The following is a 24,085-nucleotide window of genomic DNA, read 5'->3' on the forward strand; positions in this document are numbered from 1 at the left end:
TCCGAGGTATATTTGCCGCGTCCGCAGAACGAAGAGTCCCTCTCTACTCTCCCCTTTAAGTATTAGGCCTTCTGTATTTTTCTTTTCTTGTTAGATATTCCGGAGTTAGATATTGGTAGACATTCAAAGGCTTGTGTTCATGAGATTCCGGGTTTTAGGAAATGTATTAGTTTTTTTAGAGGTTATATTGTGTATGCCGAGCGGCACTTTTAAACACTGTTTATTTCACTATTTTGGCTTTTAATTGTTTCCTTTCACAAATTGGTTTATTTTCCGTATTGTTAGGCTTACCTGGTCGTAGAGAATAGGTGTCATCACGATGGTTCATGGAGGGTGACCGGGGTCGCGACAAGTTAGTATCAGAGCTCTAGGTTCATAGGAGTCATGAATTACAAGCTGGTTTATTAGAGTCTCGCTGATCAGTACAGAGACGTTTGTACTTATCTATGAGAGGTTATTTCCTTATCGTGCGAGATTTTGACATGACAATTCTAAACTTTTGTCTTCTATTCTCTCATAGATGGTGAGGACACGCGCTATCTGAGATGATCAGGCACCCGCGCCCTCTACTATAGCCATTAGAGGCCGGGGTAGAGGCCGAGGACGCGCACGTGGTGCAACCAGAGCACTTGCGCGAGCTGCCACCGAGGTACCACCAGCAGTTCTAGCCGGAGTCCAGGCACCTGATACGCCTACTGTTACTACTACTCCAGCACTTTAGGAGACTCTGGCACAGTTCATGAGCATGTACACAACTTTGACTCAAGCAGGGTTGTTTCCCCTTGCTGTAGCTACATCTTAGGGCAGGGGAGGAGCACAGACTCCTGCCGCCCGCACTCCTGAGCAGCGAGTGCATGTTGAGAAGGTCCTTGAGATTATTCCCGTACAGCTTGTAGTCTGAGATCATCCCGAGGACAGGGTAGCGGTTTCCGAGGATGAGTAGTTGAGGCTTGAAAGGTTCAAGAAGTACAAGGCTCCTGTATTCAGTGGTCTAGCATCGGATGATGCTCTAGGATTTCTAGATGAGTGTTACCGCATTCTCTATACCATAGGTATATCAGGGTCGAGCGGGTTTTCCTTCACTACTTTCCAGCTTCGAGGAGCCACCTATGAGTGGTGGTGCACCTATGAGTTAGACAGTCCGGATGAGGTTGCTTCACTGACTTGGACTCAGTTTTCAGATCTGTTCCTGAGAGAGTATGTTCCTCAGAGCCTCAGGGACGCATAGTGCACAGAGTTTGAGCATTTGTGCCAGGGTGCTATGACTATCTCAGAGTATGCTGTCCGTTACACTAGTTTGGCTAGGCATGCACCAGCCTTGGTTTCTACTATTCGCGAGAGGGTTTGCTGGTTTATTGAGGGCCTTATTCCCAGCATCAGGTCTAGCATGGCTCATTAGTTGGAGATGGATATTTCTTATCAGCAGGTGGCGAGCATTGCTAGGAGGATTGAGGGTATGCATGCTAGGGAGAGAGAGGAGAGGGAGGCTAAGAGGTCTCGAGAGTCGGGCCATTATTCTTATGCCCGTGCCCCAGCTGTAGATCATCATGGTAGGGGATATATGAGTTGCCATGTTCATTCAGCTCTTCCAGCAGCCAGTGGTATTCCGGCTCCTCTTAGGCCTCAGGAGCCTTATTATGCACCTCCGGTATCTAGCGTGCCTCCTACGCAGGGTGCTTTCAGAGGTTAGTTCAGCAGACCTTGCCCAAGCTAGTCACAGCCACCACGTCCTCCCAGAGCTTGTTTTGAGTATGGTGATACACGCCATGTGGTGAGAGATTGCCCTAGACTTGGGAGGAGTACGCCTCCACAGACTTCTCAGCCACAGCGCGCCCCGTAGAGTTCTCAGGCTATGGTTATAGCTCTAGTTGAAACCCCACCTGCTCAGCCAGCCAGAGGTGGAGGTCGGGGAGGTAGAGGTCGCCCTAGAAGGGGAGGCCAGGCCCGATACTATGCCCTTCTTGCCCGTACCGAGGTTGTTGCCTCTGATTCTGTCATCACAAGTATTATACTGGTTTGTCATAGAGATGCATCGGTTCAATTCAATCCAGGCTCCACTTACTCTTATGTGTCTTCTTATTTTGCTTCGCATTTGGGTGTACCTCGGGATTCTTTGAGTTCCCCTATTTATCTTTCTACTCCTGTAGGATATTCTCTTATTGTGGACCGCATTTATCGGCCGTGTTTGGTTGCTCTTAGTGGTTTTGAGACTAGAGCCGATTTATTGTTGCTCAGCATGGTAGATTTGATATTATCTTTGGCATGGACTGGTCATCTCCCCATTATGCTATTCTTGATTGTCACACCAAAATCGTAACGCTGGCTATGCCAGGTGAACCGCGTGTTGAGTGGAGGGGTACTTTAGATCATACTCCCAGTAGAGTTATTTCTTTCCTTAAGGCTCAGTGAATGGTTGAGAAGGGGTGTGACTCGTATTTAGCTTATGTGAGAGATGTTAGTATTGATACCCATTTAGTTGATTCAGTCCCAGTAGTACGGGATTTTCCCGATGTGTTTCCAGCTGATCTTCCGGGCATGCCGCTTGAAAGAGATATTGATTTTGGCATTGATCTGTTGCCGAGCACTCAGCCTATTTCTATTCCTCCGTATCGTATGGCTCTTCCTGAGTTGAAGGATCAGTTATAGGAATTGCTTGATAAGGGTTTTATTCGGCCCAGTGTATCACCTTGGGGTGCTTCTGTCTTGTTTGTGAAGAAAAAGGATGGTTCTGCGTATGTGTATTGATTATCGCTAGTTGAACACAGTTACAGTGAAGAACCGTTATCCTTTGCCTCGTATTGATGATCTGTTTGACCAGCTTCAGGGCGCACGGGTGTTTTCTAAGATTGACTTGCGCTCAGATTACCATTAGTTGAAGATTCGGGAGACAGATATCCCGAAGACTGCTTTCAGGACTCGGTATGGTCATTACGAGTTCCTTGTTATGTCATTTGGGCTCAATGCCCCAATAGCCTTTATGCATTTGATGTACAGTGTGTTCCGGCCATATCTTGACCCGTTCATCATTGTCTTTATTGATGATATTCTAATGTATTCCCGGAGTCGGGAAGATCATGAGTAGCACCTGAGGACAGTGCTTCAGACCTTAAGAGAAAAGAAGTTATATGCTAAGTTCTCAAAATGTGAATTTTGGTTGGATTCCGTCATTCTTAGGCCACATGGTGTTGAATGAGGGTATTCAGGTGGATTCGAAGAAAGTAGAGGCCGTGCAGAGTTGGCCCAGACCATCCTCAGCTACAGAGATTCGCAGTTTTCTTGGCTTGGCGGGTTATTACCGTCATTTTGTTGAGGGGTTTTCATCAATTGCATCCCCTATGACCAAACTGACCCTAAAGGGTGCTCCATTCCAGTGGATGGAAGAGTGTGAGGCAAGCTTTCAGAAGCTCAAGACAGCTTTGACTACAGCCCCAATTTTGATATATGCCAACGGGTTCGGGGTCTTACACTGTCTATTGTGATGCCTCAAGGATTGGCCTTGGAGAGGTTTTGATGTAGGATAGTACGGTAATTGCCTACAAGTCCAGACAGTTGAGGGTGTATGAGAAGAATTGTCCTGTCCATGACCTGGAGTTAGCTGCCATTGTTCATGCCCTGAAGATCTGGCATAATTATTTGTACGGGGTTCCCTGTGAGATCTATACTGATCATCGGAGCTTGCAGCAACTGTTCAAGCAAAAGGATCTAAATTTGCACCAGAGGAGATGGTTAGAGTTGCTGAAGGACTATGATATCACTATTTTGTATCATCCGGGCAAGGCCAATATGGTGGCTGATGCCTCGAGTCGCCGAGCAGAGAGACTGGGGAGTTTGGCTTATTTACCAGCATCGAAGAGGCCTATGGCGATGGATGTTCAGGCCTTAGCCAGCTAGTTTGTGAGATTGAATCTTTCATAGCCTAGTCGAGTTCTAGCTTGCGTAGTTTCTCGGTCTTCCTTATTTGATCGTATCAGGGAGCGTCAGTATGATGACCCTCATTTGCTTGTCCTCAAGGACAAGGTTCAGCATGGTGATGTCAGAGATGTGACTATTGGTAATGACTGGGTATTAAGGATGTAGGGTCGGATTTGTGTACCCAATGTTGATGGACTTCGGGAGTTGATTCTGGAGGAGGCCCATAGTTCGCAATATTCCATTCATTCGGGTGCCACGAAAATGTATCAAGATTTGAGGCAGCACTATTAGTGGAGGTGGATGAAGAAAGATATAGTTGGATTTGTAGCTCAGTGCCTCAACTGTTAACGGGTGAAGTATGAGCACCAGAGACCGGGTGGGTTGCTTCAGCAGATAGAGATTCCGGAGTGGAAGTGGGAGCGGATCACCATGGACTTTGTAGTTGGGCTCACACGGACTTTGAGAAAGTTCGATGCTATTTGGGTGATTGTGGATCGACTGACCAAGTCCGCTCACTTCATTCTAGTGTGTACTACCTATTCTTCGGAGCGTCTAGCAGAGATTTATATCCAGGAGATTGTTCGTCTGCATGGTATTCCAGTTTCCATCATTTCATATAGAGGTAGTCAATTCACATCACGATTCTAGAGGGTCGTTCAGCATGAGTTGGGTACTCGGGTGGAGTTGAGTACAACATTTCACCCTCAGACGGAAGGACAGTCCGAGCGCACTATTCAGATTCTTGAGGATATGCTCTGTGCGTGTGTGATTGAGTTTGGAGGGTCTTGGGATCAGTTCCTGCCATTGGCGGAGTTTACCTACAATAACAGCTATCAGACCGGCATTCAGATGGCTCCGTGTGAGGCTTTATATGGTAGGCGGTGTAGATCCCCGGTGGGTTGGTTTGAGCCGGGTGAGGCCAGATTATTGGGCACAAACCTGGTTTAGGATGCTTTTGAGAAGGTTAAGGTGATTCGGGATAGACTCCGTATAGCCCAGTCCAGATAGAAAAGTTACGCGAATCGGAAGGTTCGTGATGTTTCCTATATGGTTGGAGAGCGGGTTGTGCTTCGGGTATCGCCTATGAAGGGCGTTATGAGATTTGGGAAGAAAGGAAAGTTGAGTCCGAGGTTTATTGGTCCTTTTGAGATATTGCAGCGTGTTAGGGAGGTTGCTTATGAGCTTGCCCTACCTCCCAGCTTATTAGTAGTTCATCCAGTATTTCATGTTTCGATGCTTCAGAGGTATCACGGTGATCCGTCGCACGTGTGTTGGATTTCAGTTCAGTCCAGTAGGACAGGGATCTATCCTATGTTGAGGAGCCAGTGGCAATATTGGACAGGCATGTTAGAAAGCAGAGGTCAAAGAACATTGCGTCAATGAAGGTTTAGTGGAAGGGTCAGCCAGTCGAGGAAGCGACCTGGGAGACCGAGCAGGATATGCGCAGCCGCTACCCTCATCTTTTCACTACTTTCAGGTATGCCTCTATGCTCGTTCGAGGACGAATGAATGTTTAAGTGTAAGAGGATGTGACGAAATCCATAGAAGTCGCTGCTAAAAGGTATTAGCAGTGACTTTTGTATTGCCACAAGGAAAACCGTAACTGAAGGTTATTTGTGGCGACCTTTTGTAGTCGCCACTAAAAGAACATATTTTGTGGTGACAGAGTTGCCACAAAAGGTTGGAAAAAATGCTACAAAAAATTATTCCATAAGAACAAATATTGGATGGGTCTCCACTATATATTCACCTTTAGCAGCAACTATGGCCGCCACAAAATATATTTATGTTCAATGGCAATATTATGCCGCTACTATAAATGTCCTTTAGTAGCGACTAAAATTGCCACAAAAAATATTTAAGTTCAGTGGCAAGATTATGTCGCTACTATAAATGTCATTTAATAGCGACTAAAGTGGCCACAAAAGTTTTAACCATGAAAGACACTATGTTTTCTGTAGCGACTAAAGTCGCGGCAAAAGAAATTGACCTTCTGTGGCAACTTACATATCGCAACAGTTACTAATTTTTTGACAAAACTATGTCGCCACTAAAAGTTATTTATATCAAAATTCACCAAAATCAACCAATAAAATTCACCTAATTCTCTAAAATTTCATATAGAGATATTCATATCAATTGACTATCAATATTAAAGCAACCAATAATGCTTGACAAACACCAAAATAATTTCTCAAGCTGATAAATATTATCATTACTAAAAAGTTAATTACATATATACTACCCGACACTTTATTGTGCATTGTAATTGTACGCATATACATATCCCAAAAACGATAAAATATTAAGTGTCTTGTAACTGCTCCTTGCCCGACACCATCCTTGAACGATATCACTGTTTAAGTGACTTGTACCTGCTAGACAAAGTAACATATATAAGGAACATAATTAGATTTGTTATATACAACTACTATAAAAAATTTAAGAATTTATTAGAATTTTCAATCCATGTCAAAGGAAAGCCAGAAGTTGCGATATGGTTCTATTTGTATGACTTCATTCATAATAGAGTCAGCTATCTAGATTTTCTAAAAATATTAACCTCAACCTGAACTACAGTCTGACCTTACAATGGCAAAATATGGAAGTCTACAGATGTGTACTGATCTATCATCATGCATCAGAATGTGACCAAGACACTGATTGAAATATGCAAATTGCACAATAGCTTTTTGACCTTGAATCATTCAGAATTCACGCAAACTTAGCCAAGATTGGAAGAAAATGAAATCAAAAGAAGAAAATAAAATCAAAATATTCAAATGGAAGATACTAACTAAATGGATTCACAAAGGCGAAACTAATTGGATTAAACTAGTTGAGCGTATGTTGCATAGCTATATGTAGTGTTGGAATGAAACCAGCCTGAATAAAGTAGAATGAGTAATTCAAGAGTGACATAGCTGATGCCTACTGATTTAGAATTAAGCATAGATGAGTGATTGATCTTGATTGCAACATGTCTTTTTAGTCACATACAAGTTCACATCAACTTAAAAGGAGTGATCCAGAAGATATAGATTGAAACATATCTAGTGTTACATCCAAGTCAACATTGTCTCAAAAGAGGGATTTAGAAGAAAAAACAAGTTTCAGAACGGGCGTCGCATCACCATGGCAGGTAGGCAGATCAGGCATATGATTCAAAGCAAAAATATCATGTCACCTGTTGTGCTTTACAGATGAGTCCAGGAGGAATAGAAACATAGAGGTCCTTATTTAACTAAAGAATATTACAGGTTACACGTTAAGATTATCTTTGTCTTAGTCATAATAAAGTAGCGTGTCTACAATATTTTTGCAAAGAATAAAGGGAGGGGAAAAGAAAAAAGAAACATGAAGAAGTAACTGAATACCGGTAGTTCTTGACATCAGATACCAACATCCACATTTATCAGTGCTTCTATTCCTATCCTGATCACAGAGCATGAGTGGGATCATGGAGGAGACTCCATGTTGAACCTTTAAAGTTAAGGAATACAAGTAACGAGTTGCACGTAGACATCTGAACCCACCAAAATCACATATTAGGACTCTTCAAGTTCAAGTGCTCGCCTCGCGTCAATTACCAAGTAATGCTGAACTTAGCATTGTTGATAACTTATGGCTGACAATCAAATTAACTTGGATCTAGTGTGTTTTATGAGTGAACCATTCTTACGGAATGTAAGCTGAGTGCATGGCTGAATTGGGAAAAATAATGTATCTGAACATTGCTTGACAGTAAACTTGAACTGCAGTCTTTGGCGACACAATTCAGTCACATTGGAAACAAAGTGGAATAAAATCTCAATGCAGCATGATAGTAAGCCAACTCAACATGGAATACATGCAAAGGTCTCAACAAGAAGTACAGAGAGTTTATAATACTCAACAAGGAAGAATACTGAACTAATCCTTGAGGAACTTTTTTATAATACTCTTAAGTAAAATATCTTAATCCTCGTAGTCTCGTCATTCCAGACAAACCAGGTTCCTCAACCCCAAGTACCTCAGAACAAACTATCCAAAAAAAAATACCCAACCAATGAGTAACTGTCGTTCTCAACATCAGATCACACATGTCAAATAGAACCAACACATTACTAAAACCAGAGATACTAACACATTACGTACTAAAACCAACCTTTCTATTGAAATAGAACCAACACATATCCAAAAATATACTCAAAACATAAGTTTAAAATTCTGTTTTATATACATAAGTACATGTTGACTCTCTTATTTTCTTTGTGTTTACTTTTTATATTTTAACACCCTTATTCCTGGCTCTGCCACTATCATGGGCTGGGAGAACAAATTGCTATTACACAATGCAACTTTTTGAGCAAGGATGCCCCAGATTTCCCATGATCTCATCCCATAAATATAAGGATTGATAATGTAAAAGACAAAAGTAATTTTGAGTAAAGTTATAAGTTTATAAACTAAAAGGGAAGTTTACATCTATGAAATTTTACTTCAATTTCAGTAGCAAAGTTGTCTTTTTATCATTTGATGCGTACACTTTGTTCCTTCCATGTCTTTAAATTCCTTAACTAAACAATAGCCCTAAACATTAAAAAGGCTGCAAAATAAATAAAAACAGAGAACAAAAACTGCAAATTAATGTGGGAATTCTATAGTAAAAGAGGTGCGGAAAAAGAAAAAAAAAGTCTACAATAAATCTCTCTTTAGATCGTAAAGTGTCAAATGAAAACTGAATATGCAAATGTGAGAATTCACTTAAAACGATCAACACAATAAATGGAAATTCAGATTATACTACCAATTTACACCTTACATACTGAAACTAATTTCCAGAAATAAGCCTTCTCTTGTACATCCTATACAAATCAGTTCATTCTGATTATCTAAGTCTAAATTATTCATAATATTTAATTAATAAGCTATCTATTATTTTAGAAGTTTCAGCTCTAACTAACACTTCTCTATGCAAGTCTCACACTTTATAAGAATCTCAGAAACCCTTCTTCAACAAATCTCCCCTTACACTAACCCTTAGCTTGAACACGGTATTCATACAACCTTTACAAGGACACCGAATCATAGTGTTCACCGTTGGTTGACTGAATGCCCAATTAAGAAAGTTGTCTACTCCATCTCTATACCTTTGGTCGACTCTATTCCGAATATTCAACCAACTTTTATCCATCATATCTATTTTAAACATAAATAAATGAATTACCTAATTAAAAGTGAAAGGATTATAATAATCAAAATATCAATAATAACTAACATACCAAAGAAACCAAATGGTGATGCAGAATTGAGAAAAAGTTAACACTAGTAAAGCCAAGTGCAATCCAGGTTCACAAATGATATCACTTCTATAAAATTCTCTATGTCAAAATAACCAGATCAAAACGCCCAAGTTAGGTCATGTGAAACTACATTAACCCAATACTCTGTAAATACTACTCGGTAGAACTTGGTGAAATACATGAAACTCTAAGTGATAAGAACAATGAAGTTAATATTGAGCTACAGAAGTAACTACAATCATTACTAAATCTGAAGCTTGCTAAAAAAGATTTAGCATATTGATAACATCCTCAATAAACCAGACATATTCAGAAATTTGGAAATCGAGAGCTGCAAAAACAAAGTGTAGGAGGTGTTGAATTTGGTTGTCCATATTTCTTAATTTGATCATCAAAACATTAAAGAAAAACAATATAGTAGAACAGTATGAAAAGTAGATTAAAAAGGGCTTAAATAAAAAGAGCAATTGAAATTGAAGATGTGTTTTAAGATTCTAACACTTAAAAACGGATTGAATTTGAGCGAATTATGCAAATAAACAAAAGAATATATCCATTTGAAAATTTCACAAATCAATACCAAAATATCAAAAACTAAAACTGCAAAACTGATTCCTTTAGCTATTATGGAAATCCTGGTCCTTTCAATTAAGTCAATAAGAATCAAATTAATGGATAATTCAAGTAAATACCTTATTAGCCTTTTCATTTTCGCATCCACTTCCATCATACTGATTGACTCTGCTATGCTTTTAAAATCCTAACATCAAACTGATAAACACCCAAAACTATACAATAACAGGTACCGTCCAAAATAGAAACAAAAAAAACAATAAGACTAAGGTCTAGAATATGAGATTATCTTGAATTTTCTTCAATCAACTTGAACCTAAAAGTTTAGAATTGACATGGAATTTCTGTGAGCTCACCGTGTCAACTAAGCAAATCAGATAATAGTACAAAAATGTGAAGCATGTTACATACAAATGTTATCCAGCTGTAAAATGTTAAACAAACTAACAATTAGCAAATTTCAGATAAATTTTCTACTACATGTCAGCTAAACCAGTCCATAGACAAAGTTTTCCAAAACCAATCAGGCAATGTGTAATTAGAACAAATATTACTCCATCCTAAAATACCCCATCTAAAACCTCAAGTCAAATTGTTAAAACCCAAATCAGCACAACACAGGCTCAAACTCAAACCATAGTGTGATAAAATAGATCATAAAATTAACTTCGAGTTATGAGGTTACCTTGAATAGAGTAAAAGTGGAGCTTAAAAGTAGCATGAGAGAATCCAATTTCTCGTCTCAAAGCTTTCTCGGACTAGAAAGTTATCAAATTTATGCGGGAAAAAAATATAACCACATAAGAACAGAAAAAGAATGAAATACCAAACATACAATCGCAATAACAACACCAAAAGGTCTTTCAAGAAGAAACTTTCACTTACCCAGGAAAATATATAGCTGAGAGTTCGGTCAAGACTTAGAATCAGAAAATAACAACACTTAGATGACACAATCTGTACGAATTCCTGTAAATATTCAAATGGGTCAAAGAAATTTGAGATAAAATATGAGAATGCAAATATAAAAACATTAAGATAATAATTATTGCTAGCTGCATGTTAAAAATTTTGCCTTCTAGAATCTTTATAAAGAACCTCAAATGTAAAAAATTTCCTTCATTCTTGTTGTATTTGGAAAATCCTAAGAAAACCCAACAAACTTTCGTATAACCCAAAAGAAAAATGAAAGTATTAGGGATTTGAACACATACATGATTTGAGCTTTTGGGTCAGTGATTAGATGCAGAGAAACGGAGCAGCCAACACTTCCTTTAATTAGGAGTTGAGAAATGGAGTTATCTTATATAAGATTCACATTTTCTGATTTTAGGATTTTGAGCAGAGGGGGATTTTGAGTAGAGAGAGATTTTGAGCAGAGAGGGATTTTGAGCAGCTGATGAGAGGGGCTCTAATTTCTTTGTTTAGGCCTTCAGATCTTTTAGTGTTATGCGCCTCTAATTTCTTTGTTTCTTTTAAAAATAAAATAATTAAGTATAGCAGCGACCCTGTCACTCCAATATACAATTAGCGGCGACATTTTTAAAGTCGCCACAAAATTCGTGGAGCCAAAATTTTGTTCTCGCGGGAATAAAATATTTCAGCATTTAGTTGCAAATATTAGAGGCGACCAGATAAAGTCGCTAATAAATATTATGATTTTGTAGCAACATTTTAAAGTCGCCGCTAAAAGTCTAACTTTTCCTGCAACCAAATGGGTTGCCACAATATGTCACCACAATAAGTCCAGTTTCTTGTAGTGTTCAGACCTTGAGAGAAAAGAAGTTATATGCTAAGTTCTCGAAATATGGATTTTGGTTGGATTCCGTGGCATTCTTAGGTCACGCGGTGTTAAATGAGGGTATTCAGGTGGATTCGAAGAAAGTAGATGTCGTGCAGAGTTGGCCCAGACCATCCTCAGCTATAGAGATTCATAGTTTTCTTAGCTTGGCGGGTTATTACCGTCGTTTTGTTGAGGGGTTTCCATCGATTGCATCCCCTATGTCCAAGCTGGCCCTGAAGGGTGCTCCGTTCCAGTGGACGGAAGAGTGTGAGGCGAGCTTTCAGAAGCTCAAGACAGCTTTGACTACAACCCTAATTTTGATATTGCCAACGGGTTCGGGGTCTTACACTGTCTATTGTGATGCCTCGAAGATTGGTCTTGGAGCGGTTTTGATGCAGGACGGTACGGTGATTGCCTACGCGTCCAGACAGTTGAGAGTGCATGAAAAGAATTATCCTGTCCATGACCTGGAGTTAGCTTCCATTATTCACGCCCTGAAGATCTGGCATCATTATTTGTACGGGTTTCCTATGAGATTTATACTGATCATTGGAGCTTGCAGCATCTGTTCAAGCAAAAGGATCTAAATTTGCGCCAGAGAAGATGGTTAGAGTTGCTGAAGGACTATGATATCACTGTTTTGTATCATCCGGGCAAGGCCAATATGGTGGCCAATGCCTTGAGTCGTCGAGCAGAGAGTTTGGGGAGTTTGGCTTATTTACCAGTATCGAAGAGACCTATGGCAATGGATGTTCAGGCCTTAGTCAGCCAGTTTGTGAGATTGAATCTATCGGAGCCAGTCGGGTTCTAGCTTGCGTGGTTTCTCGGTCTTCCTTATTTGATCGTATCAGGGAGCGTCAGTATGATGACAGTCATTTGCTTGTTCTCAAGGACAAGTTTCAGCATGGTAATGCCAGAGATGTGACTATTGGTGATGATGGGGTATTGAGGATGCAGGGTCGGATTTGTGTACCCAATGTTGATGGACTTTAGGAGTTGATTCTGGAGGAGGCTCATAGTTCGCAATATTCCATTCATCCGGGTGCCACGAAGATGTATTAGGAATTGAGACAGCACTATTGGTGGAGGTGAATGAAGAAAGATATAGTAGGATTTGTAGCTCAGTGCCTCAACTATCAACAGGTGAAGTATGAGCACCAGAGACCAGGTGGGTTGCTTCAGTAGATAGAGATTCCGGAGTGGAAGTGGGAGCGGATCACCATGGACTTTGTAGTTGGGCTCCCACGGACTTTGAAAAAGTTCGATGCTATTTGGGTGATTGTGGATCGACTGACCAAGTCCACGCACTTCATTCCTGTGTGTACTACCTATTATTCGGAGCGTCTAGAGGAGATTTATATCCGGGAGATTGTTCGTCTGCATGGTATTCCAGTTTCCATCATTTCAGATAGAGGTACTCAGTTCACAGCACAATTCTAGAGGCCCATTCAGCATGAGTTGGGTACTCGGGTGGAGTTGAGTCCAGCATTTCACCCTCAGACGGACGGACAGTCCGAGCACTCTATTCAGATTCTTGAGGATATGCCCCGTGCGTGTGTGATTGAGTTTAGAGGGTCTTGGGATCAGTTCTTGCCATTGGCAGAGTTTGCCTACAATAACAGATATTATACCAGCATTCAGATGGCACCGTATGAGGCTTTATATGGTTGGCGGTGTAGATCCCCGGTGGGTTGGTTTGAGCCGGGTGAGGCCTGATTATTGGGCACAAACTTGGTTCAGGATGCTTTGGAGAAGGTTAAGGTGATTCGGGATAGACTCTGTATAGACCAGTCCAGATAGAAGAGTTACGCGAACCGGAAGGTTCATGATGTTTCCTATATGGTTGGAGAGCGGGTTCTGCTTTGGGTATCGCCTATGAAGGGCGTTATGAGATTCGGGAAGAAAGGAAAGTTGAGTCCGAGGTTTATTGGTCCTTTTGAGATATTGCGGCGTGTTGGGGAGGTTGCTTATGAGCTTGCCCTGCCTCCCAGCTTGTCAGGAGTTCATCGATATTTCATGTTTTGATGCTCTAGAGGTATCACGGTGATCCGTCGCACGTGTTGGATTCCAGTTCAGTCCAGTTGGACAAGGATCTATTCTATGTTGAGGAGCCAGTGGCAATATTGGACAGGCAGGTTAGAAAGCTGAGGTCAAAGAACATTGCGTCAGTGAAGGTTCAGTGGCAGGGTCAGTCGGTTGAGGAAGTGACCTGGGAGACCGAGCAGGATATGCGCAGCCGCTACCCTCATCTTTTCACTACTTCAGGTATGTCTCTATGCTCGTTCGAGGACGAATAAATGTTTAAGTGTAGGAGGATGTGATGACCCAGCCGGTTGTCTTAAGAATTAACGCCCTTATCCCCTATTAACTGCTTTCCCCGTGTTTATTTCTGCTATTTTTATTTGCTGGGATGTTTGGTTTTGTGTTTTGAAGAGTTTTGGGACACTTAGTCCCTAAATGAGAGCTTAAATTTTGGAAAATTTGACCGTAGTTGGAACAGTGTGAAGACGGCCTCGGAATGGAATTCCGATGGTTTTGTTAGCTCCATTGGGTGATTTCGAGCTTATGGGCGTGTTCGAATTGAATTTTGGAGATTCGTAGCTAATTTAGGCTTGAAATGCTGAAAGTCGAATTTTGATGTTTCCGGTTCGATAGTGAGATTTTCATCCGAGGGTCAGAATGGAATTCCGGAAGTTGGAGTAGCTCTGTAGTGTTGAATGTGACGTGTTTGCAAAATTTTAGGTCATTCGGACGAGGTTTGATAGACTTTTTGATCGAAAGCGTAAATTTAGAGTTTTAGAGTTCTTAGGCTTGAATCTGTGGTTGATGCATCGTTTCGATGTTGTTTTAGGTGTTCTAAGGATTGGTATAAGTTTGGATAGTGGTATATGACTTGTTCGTGCTTTTGGTTGAGGTCCCGGGGGCTTCAGGATGATTTCGGATGTTTGACAGAAAGGTTTAGGCTTGAAAGTTGCAGCTGGAGCTTTAAGTCTGCTGTCATAACCACACCTGCGGCTTAGGGACCGCAGGTGCGAGACCGCAGAAGCGGTCGAGCAATCGCAGAAGCGGAAATAGGGAGAATCAATAGGAGTCGCAGAAGAGGGAGTATTACCGCAGAAGCGGTACCGCATCTGCGTATGGGGAGTCATAGGTGCGGAAAGCTAAGGTTAGTGATTTGTCACAGAAGCGACCTTCGTTTCGCAAAAGTGGGACCGCAGGTGCGGTCCCATGGCTGCAGAATATATAAATACTTGCCTTCGCGAATTTGAGTTATTTTCACTTCTTTTCAAACGGGAAGAAGCCTTGGGAAGCATTTTCAGGGGAAATTTTCAGAGGAATTCATTGGGGTAAGGTCTTTGGTCCCTAAACACATTATCGAGGTTATTTTTATCATTATAAGCATGAAAATTTAAGGAAAATCAGTAGTAATTTGGGGGTTAAGGCTCGGTTAATTAGAGACCTTTGAGTGATGATTTAAGGGACCATTTGAGGTCCGATTTTGGTACTTTTAGTATGACTGAACTCGTGAGAGTGTGAGGATTTAGGAAATGTAAATTTTACCCGATTCAGAGATGTGGGACCGAGGGCATTTTGGTCATTTTACCTAAGTTCGCGTATTAGCTAATAATTCTTTGTAGAATCAGTTACTTGAAGTGTTATTTACATTATGAAATTGAATTGAATAGATTTGGGCCATTTGGAGTAGAGTACTCGTGGCAAGAGGGTGGTTTCGGATTGATTTGAGCTGGTTCGAGGTAAGTGGCTTGCCTAACCTTTTATGGGGGACATTCCCCTTAGGATTCGGTATTGTGGTAATTGAAATGCCTTGTACGTGAGGTTACGAGTGCGTACTTGTGCTACTAAAGTAGCTTTAATTGTGTTTTTCCTTTCCTGCTTACTCTACTTGAAATTTTAGCCTGCTGTTAGCTTAGAAAAGCATGTTTAATTGACTTAATTGCTTTATTGCTTAAACTACCTTGATTGTATTACGTGAAGCATGTTAGGTTAGAATTACCTGTTTTACTTGGTACAAAATTGAGCTTAGTTGAGTATTCTTTGTGTTGTTGTTGTGTCTTTTTTACTTTAGGACTACGGGACGGCATCCTGGAGATCCCCTGTACGTATTTATAATTTGAGCTGAGGTGCGGGATACCGAGAGATCCCTAGCATGTATATTGAGGATACCTAGAGATCCTCGGGATACCAGGAGATCCCTAGCATATTGAGGATACCAAGAGATCCCTAGCATATATTGAGGATACCAAGAGATCCTAGAGATACCAAGAAATCTCTGGCACATATTGAGGGTACTAAGAGATCCTCAGGATCCTCGGTTAGTTGCTTTGTGAAAAGTGGTATTCCTTGTGATTGTTTTGCCTCTATTTCAGTTGTAGTTATCTTTATTATCCTGTTTTAATTCTTATCGTTATCTTTCAATTGTACTGCTTTATCTTATACTGTCACTGTCACGACCCCAAACTCGAAGTCGGTCGTGATGGCACCTCTCGTGAAGACAAGACCAGCCGACACTTCCCATATCCAATTATTAACAGTTAAACCATAAGAAATAAATCTAAAGCATGATAAAATAATCCAAAGTTAACAGATAATAGCATAATTCGTGGGAAAAAACCCAACACAACCCGATACTGGGGTGTCACTAGTCATGAGCATCTAGCAAAACGGAATACTCCAAATATAACTACATAGTTTAATATAGAAAACTAAGAGCATAAGGGACTAAGATAGGGAAGAGCTCCGGGCTGCGAACACCAACAGCTACCTAGAAACTCCTCGGATCCGCCTGAGCCCAAAATGATCAGCACTCGGGAGCGGGACTAGATACGCCTGAATCTGCACACAGGGTGCAGGGAGTAAAGTGAGTACTCCAACTCAGTGAGTAATAATCATAAATAAAAACTGAAAGCAGGAAATCACGTAAGGCACAAAAGCATGCTATAATGAAGCAGTAAAACCATTTAAAACAGTAAACTAGTGAAAGCTAGGTAAAATCCTTTAACTCAAACTTACTTCATGAAAAGCCTTTTTCAACAATTAAGCAGGTAATTGACAGTCAATTATCAAAATAAACACATAAAGGTTCGCCCTTTGGGCACAATATCAACAAATCCGCCCTTCGGACAACATCTCAGAATAGTACCAGCCCCTCGGGCAATTACATAGAACAATACCAGCTCCTCGGGCTCAATCTTACATCACAATGGGTACCCGCGCTCACTGGGGGTATACAGACTCCTAGAGGGGCCCCTTACGGCCCAAGCGCAATATCAAGCCACATCGTGGCATCATCACTAGGCCATCGGCCTCATATCAATCAAGCCACCTCGTGGTGTACATATCTCAGGCCATCGACCTCATAATCAGTATCAAATATTTCCTCACAACACAGGCCCTCGGCCTTACTTAGTCAAAATCCTCACAAGCCACTCGGGAAATAGTAAAACATGATTCTCAGCCCAAAAATATCATTTAAAAGATCATGTAAGTGTTTAAAATAGAGTAAACATGGCTGAGTACGAAAATAGTGAAATATAACATGACTGAGGTCAAGTATAAAGTCAAAACAGTGAGGAAAATACCAGTAAAAATCCCCGAAGGATTCAAATAGTTGGCACAAGGCTCAAATATGGCATTCAGCCCAAATCATGATGATAGCAAATAGGTTTCAGTCAAATACGCGGTAAAATAGTCATTCGAGATGGACTAAGTCACAATCCCCAACAGTGCACGACCCCACGCTCGTCATCAAGCATGTGCGTCACTTCAATATAGCACAACGATGTGCAATCCGGGGTTTCAAACCCTCAGAACATCATTTACAATCATTACTCACCTCGAACCGATCAAATCACTAGCTCGCGATGCCTTTGCCCCTCGAATCGGCCTCCACTCGCGTTAAATCTATCCAAAATCAGAACGAGGATGCCAAAATATGCTAAGGGAACAAAGCCCAAGCGAAAATAATCAAAATACGACACAAATCTCGAAATTACCAAAACCCGACCCTTGGGCCCACATCTCGGAATTCGATAATTTTTACATCAATAGATTCTTTATCTCCCCACGAGTTCATACATATCAAAAGTTCTGAAATCCGACCTCAAATTATCCTTCAAATCCTCAAGCAAAGGTCTAAGTTTTCAAGCCCTAGTTTCCCCAATTTTAGCCCTTAAATTCCATTAATCATAGCTCTAATCCGTGAAATAATAGCCTAGGAACGAGTTTTAGGTCCAAATTCCTTACCTCAATGAAGTTCCCTTGAAATCCCTATTTTAAATCGTCCAAAAAGCTCCAAAGCCGAGATAGAAATGGTGAAAATAGTTCCAAATCGCGAAGGACACAATTTATACCTTTTGCCCAGGCATTTTCGTATCTGTGGCCCTATAACCACTTCTGAGGTGCCGCATATGCGTCCAACTAACCGCTTCTGCGGTCCTTCACTTAACGGCTAAGATCGTATCTGCGATCCACATTCCGCATCTGTGACAACGTGATGCGGTCCTCCTCACCGCTTCTGCGGTTTCCTGCCTACACCCCAACTTCCGCTTCTACGACTCCTCTTCCGCATATGTGGCGTCGCACCTGCGGTCCCCAATCCGCAGGTGCGAAAATACCAGAAGCAGCAAAATCTGCAGCTATAACAATTCCTCAAACTCCCCGTCAACCATCTGAAATCACCCCGAGGCCCCCAGGACCTCAACCAAAAGCACCAACATATCCCAAAACCTTATTCAAACTTGTACCAATCTTCAAAACACCTCAAACAACATCAAATCAACCAAAACGCATCGGATTCAAGCCTAAATTTCCAAAATCTTATAAATTCTGCTTTTGATAAAAAACCCAACCAAACCACGTCCGAATGACCTGAAATTTTGCACACACATCCCAAATGACACAACGGAATTACTGCAACTCTCGGAATTCCATTCCGACCCCTATATCAAAATCTCTCCTACCAACCGGAAATCTCCAAAATATCAACTTCGCCAATTCAAGCCTAAATCTACTCCGAACCTCCAAACTCATTCCGATCACGCTCCTAAGTCCCGAATTAGCTCCCGAAGATATTTGAACCATCGAAACGCACATCCGAGTCCTCTAACACATAAGTCAACATCCGGTTGACTTTTCCATCTCAAGCTTCCTCAAAAAAGACTAGGTGTCTCAAACCTTACCAAAATCATTCCGGATTCGATCCGACCAACCCGATACCACATAACACGGATAAAGAAAGTATAAAGAAGAAAAAATAGGAAAATCGGAGTGGTAACTCATGAGATGACTGGTTGGGTCGTCACAGTCACACCGTATATTTTTATTTAATCTCAGTAGGGCCCTGACCTTACTCGTCACTACCCGACCGAGGTTAGGCTTGGCACTTACTGGGTATTGTCGTGGTGTACTCATGCCCTTTCTGTGCATGTTTTTCATGTGCAGATCCAGGTACCGCCACGCAGACTTATCACGCTTGAGACAAGGCATTTGTAGAGACTTCGAGTTATATCTGCCGCCTCCGCAGACCGAAGAGTCCCTTTCTACTCTCCCTTTTAAGTAATAGCCTTTCTGTATTTTTCTTTCCTTGTTAGATATTCCGGAGTTAGATACTGGTAGACATTCAAAGGCTTGTATTCGTGAGATTCCGGGTTTTAGGAAATGTATTAGTTTTTTTTAGAGTTGATATTGTGTATGCCGAGCGGCATTTTTAAACGCTGTTTATTTCACTATTTTGGTTTTTAATTGTTTCCTTCCGCAAATTGGTCTATTTTCCGCATTGTTAGGCTTACCTAGTCGTAGAAACTAGGTGTCATCAAGATGGTTTACGGACGGCGAACCGGGATCGTGACAGTGATATTGTGTCCTTTGTGACCACAACGCGTCAACTTGAATTGTTATACATAGTAACATTTGTTTAATAGTAACGTTTAGAATTTTAGTAGTCTGAATATGTGCAAATAGAAAATAAATGAGGTGACTTTTTGGACTTCTGAAATGTTACATATTTACTGATTTGCAAAAGAACAATTCCATATAAATAAAGTTACAAACTCGTATTTCATGGTTTGCCTGTGATGATGAGAAGATCTTAGAACCGTTGGAGTGAACAGATGCGTCTGGCGAGTGGCAACATTGAAAATTAAGGGACTGAATGAGACTTGAATTTCAAATCAGTTAAATGTATGTAAGTGATTCATAAGGAATTTGTATTTGCTAAATTAAGGGTAGTGTTGAATGGTTGAAATTTAAAATATGCAATGAAGGATAAATGTGCATATAACCTATTTGGTGAAAGGCACTATTGTTTACTATTCACGTGTATTTGGCATCACGTGTGATGATTCATACCAATTAATTTCACAATGTAAATGTTGCTTAATTGGAGCTTAATAGCAGAACAAGTCCAAGCTTATAAAAACTTAGTACTTGGAACACACGGCTCCATTATGTGAAACTTTAGTCCAAGTTCCATGGCTTTTGGCTTTCATGTTTGAATCAAAACGTAGGAAAATTAAGCAACTGTTGAACATCGTAGCTTGTTTTAGGCGTAATTAATGATAAAAAATCGTGATTATGGGTACGGTTTCCGTGGCATAGTCATGATACATAACCCCTATTCGAATGTGTGTTTCACGTGACTTCACCATTACTTCAAATAATAATAAAATTAACATATTGTAAATCGCAGGTGCGTTTCACGTGATGCGATTTGCAATGTGTACAAAAACAATAGTGCGCGACATCGCAACTTATTTAAATAAACTCCATAAATCCTAAAAGCAACTAAAATTCTATTAAAAGCGGTTAGAAGGTTAAAAATGCATAATAGGTTTTAAACATGTAATAAATCAGAGAATTAGGACAATTGTTAATAGTTGAGTGACCGTGCTAAAATCACGAAACTCGGGAGTGCCTCACACCTTCTCCTGGGTTAACAGAATTCCTTACCCGGTTTTCTGTGTTCGCAGACTTTAAAACAGAGTCAAATTTCCTCAATTTGGGATTTAAAATAAACCGGTGATTTGGGATAACATATAATTATCCCAAGTGGCGACTCTCAATTAAATAAATAATCTCATTTGATTAATGTCACTTTAATTAGAAAAACTCTCTATCCCCTCGAAAAAGGGAGGTGTGACATTTGGTATCCGAAACCAATAAAATTCAATGCAACTAACACCAAACCCTAACCCTAGCTAAATTCAAACCATAACTCATACTATAAATAGAAGGAAAACTAACACCATTAATTTCGACAATTCAAACCAAAACAGATAGTATGGCCAAAAATATATATCTTTTCACAGACAGGATTATTTAGGCTAACTAAATTGGAGGATTCATTAGGCTATATCTCATATCATTAGGAAAATTGCTACTTAGGATTCAAATTTAGGATGAAAAGAGACGGAATTAGAATTAAAACACTATTTAATTAGCACTCAAACGATATGATACAACGCTGTCAAAATTGTACGAAGAAAAATTGGGAAAATTAACATTCATTACCATTTTTGATCAGGAGGGTGTTTGAAATATTTTTTTGGATTGGGTTAGCTCCATATATATAGTCTAATACTCTTATATACTCAAACACTAATGACCTAAAAAACACTCACCTACAAACCCTAACTATGGACGCATCTCCCTCTACCAAACGAGCCCTAACTTACTCTTCTGCTAGTGATGATGAAGAAGAGAATCATCCAACATTTGAAGTGGTTATGACTGATTCATGCATCAACTACGACGATCTGGTTATGTATCAGTATTGTATATATATTTTTTCATGTTTCAGCTTTATATTTTCCAAAAATTTAATAGTATTATTTTTTTTCCTTTTTCAGTATATTCCAAGAAAAATTTACCAACATCCTCCTCCAACAGTTGAAATCGTGCTTCTTCATTATCGTGGCAAAGAGTGGTTTGTATCTATGAGTGTTGGTGATCGAAGAAGGTTTAAAGAAGGCTAGAAACTTTTTATTTTGGACAATCATGTCAAGCAAGGTTTCGTTGTCAAATTTACGTTGGTTGATGTTGCACCACTATATGCTGACTTCAATGTTCAAGTGAAGGGAGAAGGAACTTTTGATCATAATCCGGTTGAAATTGATTAGTTTTTAGGATGTGTTTTGTGTTTTTCTATTCCTTTATTATCTTTTATTTTCATGTTGATTTATGCTAGTTGTGCTTTTGATTTTCTGTGGAACTATTGATGTTTTTAAATTTCATTTCATCATATTGGTCTTCTTTGCTTTAACAATTTTCATTTCTTCCATATGAAATCAATTTCAAAGACTTTTTACTTCTTTTTTTTAAAATCAATTCTTCAAGATGTAGACTTAAATCAATTCAACCTAATTCTACCTACACACTACTAAAATGGTTGAGAATAATAAATGTTTCATTGAGAAGCTAAATAGTTGGCATGTGAATAGTTATTACATGGGGATTCAAAAATTACAGTTATCAATATATTTTTGGTAACATAAATAATTAATACAATTGAACTAACGTCATTAATATTAGCACCTCTCGGATTCTTTTGGAATGGAGAAGAGAAAATTAGGAAAAATATTTCCTGGAAAAAAATGCCATAATAGAAAATTAGGAAAAACATTTACTGGAAAAACTATGTCCCAAAAATATTAGGAAAATCATATCCAAACTAGACATTCTCACTGGTTTGATGAAAAGTTCATGAATAGAATTTTGGGTAAACGAAATGGATGCATTGAAAAATGTAAAGGAGTTTAAAGTATTCATTGAAGATTGTGATTCAAATTAAAATAAGAGAGAAGGAAATATGAACACAATTAATAATCCGAAACCTTAACCCTAACCCTAAAGATATTCAAACCATACTATAAATACAACTACATTATTAATCTCATAATCCAAATTATCTACTCTAATTCAAAATTCTGTGAAAATAACAATGGAAAGAACCCATCAAACAAAACTGTCGATGAACCTCTTCATGGTTCACCCATTAACAACAACATCCTCTACCAGGATGTAAGAAACAAGTTGAAAAATCTGAATACTGAGACAAACCTATTGATGCTTAGGTTGACAAGGGAAATTGGAGCGGACTATGTGAAAAGACTTCTTGATTCATACCCTCTCACTTGTTGTTATGATATGCTTGAGGAAATGCTCGCTGAGTAGGATGAAGATAACGATACTCCGGCTATCATTATAAGCAGTGACACCTAAGTCACCTCTAAGGCATCAAAATATGTTAATCAAAAGATTAAGTAGAGTAAAAAGATTAGTTGTTTAAGTTATTTTGTTATGCATGCCATGTTGTAGCATGGTATGCTAAAATTATCTTCCAAATATTATTTGGAATATGTTAAAAAGTATCAATCAATCAATGAAAATGCTTGTTTAGTATTTCTTCTGCTTCCTTTACTTTTGGTTCTTATTTTTGCTACATGTTTTATGCTTCCCCCTGGTTCCAAATATTATTGAGCCAAAAGAAATACCTTTTTTTGATGTATAAAATGGTCACTTAGCCTATCTATTATGAAGGAAAGAATATAAAAATTATCACTCTAATATTAAAAGAATAAATTAAGGAAGAATAGCTAGAAAAGAAAAACGAAACATGCTTCAAAGAAATTACTCGAATCATGAACTCGAACAGTGCCATGTAGATCCTTGGATGCATTTTTGTCCGTTTTAGCAATACCAAAAGAGAAATGAATCCTTCTCACACATATTCCTTATCTAAGTGAGAAACTAAAAGCAAATACTATATTTGTTTATTAAATAATTTAACATCCAAATACAGATTCACCATAAACACAAAGATACAAACATCTTAAGCTCACTTGAACGTAAGTTTTGTCAGAAATGAAACTCAAAAGCAAACCAACACAAAATGAACTAAATCATCAAGAAGTTAAACAAAATTCAGGAGTAACTATTAATTTAATTTGTATTTTTATGGCTCCTCTAATGATTGACTCACAATCATTTTAATTAAGATGAGGAGAGACAATAAACCTGTTAAAATGAAATTCCTTTGATCCGAGATGAAAATTTCAGTGGGTACAAGATTTGGCTCCAGAATCCAAGTGAGAAAACAACAACATAATAATTTAGGAAATGCAAATTAATACAAAATGTACAAAATGCAGATTATTTCCTTGGAATAATTTGCATGAAACAGGATCGAAATGCTAAAGAAGTCATAACATTCGAACTTCATAAATAATCATATCCAACTTCATACAGTACTCGATATTCAAAATGCAAAACAAAGACTTCATCTTTTGCACACCAAAGAAAAATAGCAAACACTTTTCTAATCTCTGATAAAATAAGAAATAAAATTGACTATTTTGCAATATTTTCTGACAGCTTTAACCCAATAAATATGCACGCTAACATAGCAGATGAAATAACACTTGCTGCATTTTCATTTGTTACAACTTCTTCACTTTCTTCAACGGCCAAGCTTGAAGATGACTCTTCCTGTGAACAACTTGTTTTTTGAAATTTG

At 39.3% G+C, this 24,085-nt stretch overlaps 1 long non-coding RNA gene across 1 annotated transcript; it reads right to left on the reverse strand.

Moving 5' to 3' along the window:
* Positions 1-6,099: 6,099 nt before the first annotated feature.
* LOC107816363 (uncharacterized) lies at positions 6,100-11,238 on the reverse strand. Its single transcript, XR_001654928.2, has 4 exons — positions 10,985-11,238; positions 10,656-10,739; positions 10,456-10,528; positions 6,100-6,287 (listed from the first exon to the last, which is right to left on the reverse strand). It is a non-coding gene; the product is annotated as an uncharacterized LOC107816363 (long non-coding RNA).
* Between the last annotated feature and the right edge of the window lie 12,847 nt (positions 11,239-24,085).

This window comes from Nicotiana tabacum, chromosome 1 (assembly GCF_000715075.1).
Source record: "Nicotiana tabacum cultivar K326 chromosome 1, ASM71507v2, whole genome shotgun sequence".
NCBI lineage: Eukaryota > Viridiplantae > Streptophyta > Magnoliopsida > Solanales > Solanaceae > Nicotiana > Nicotiana tabacum.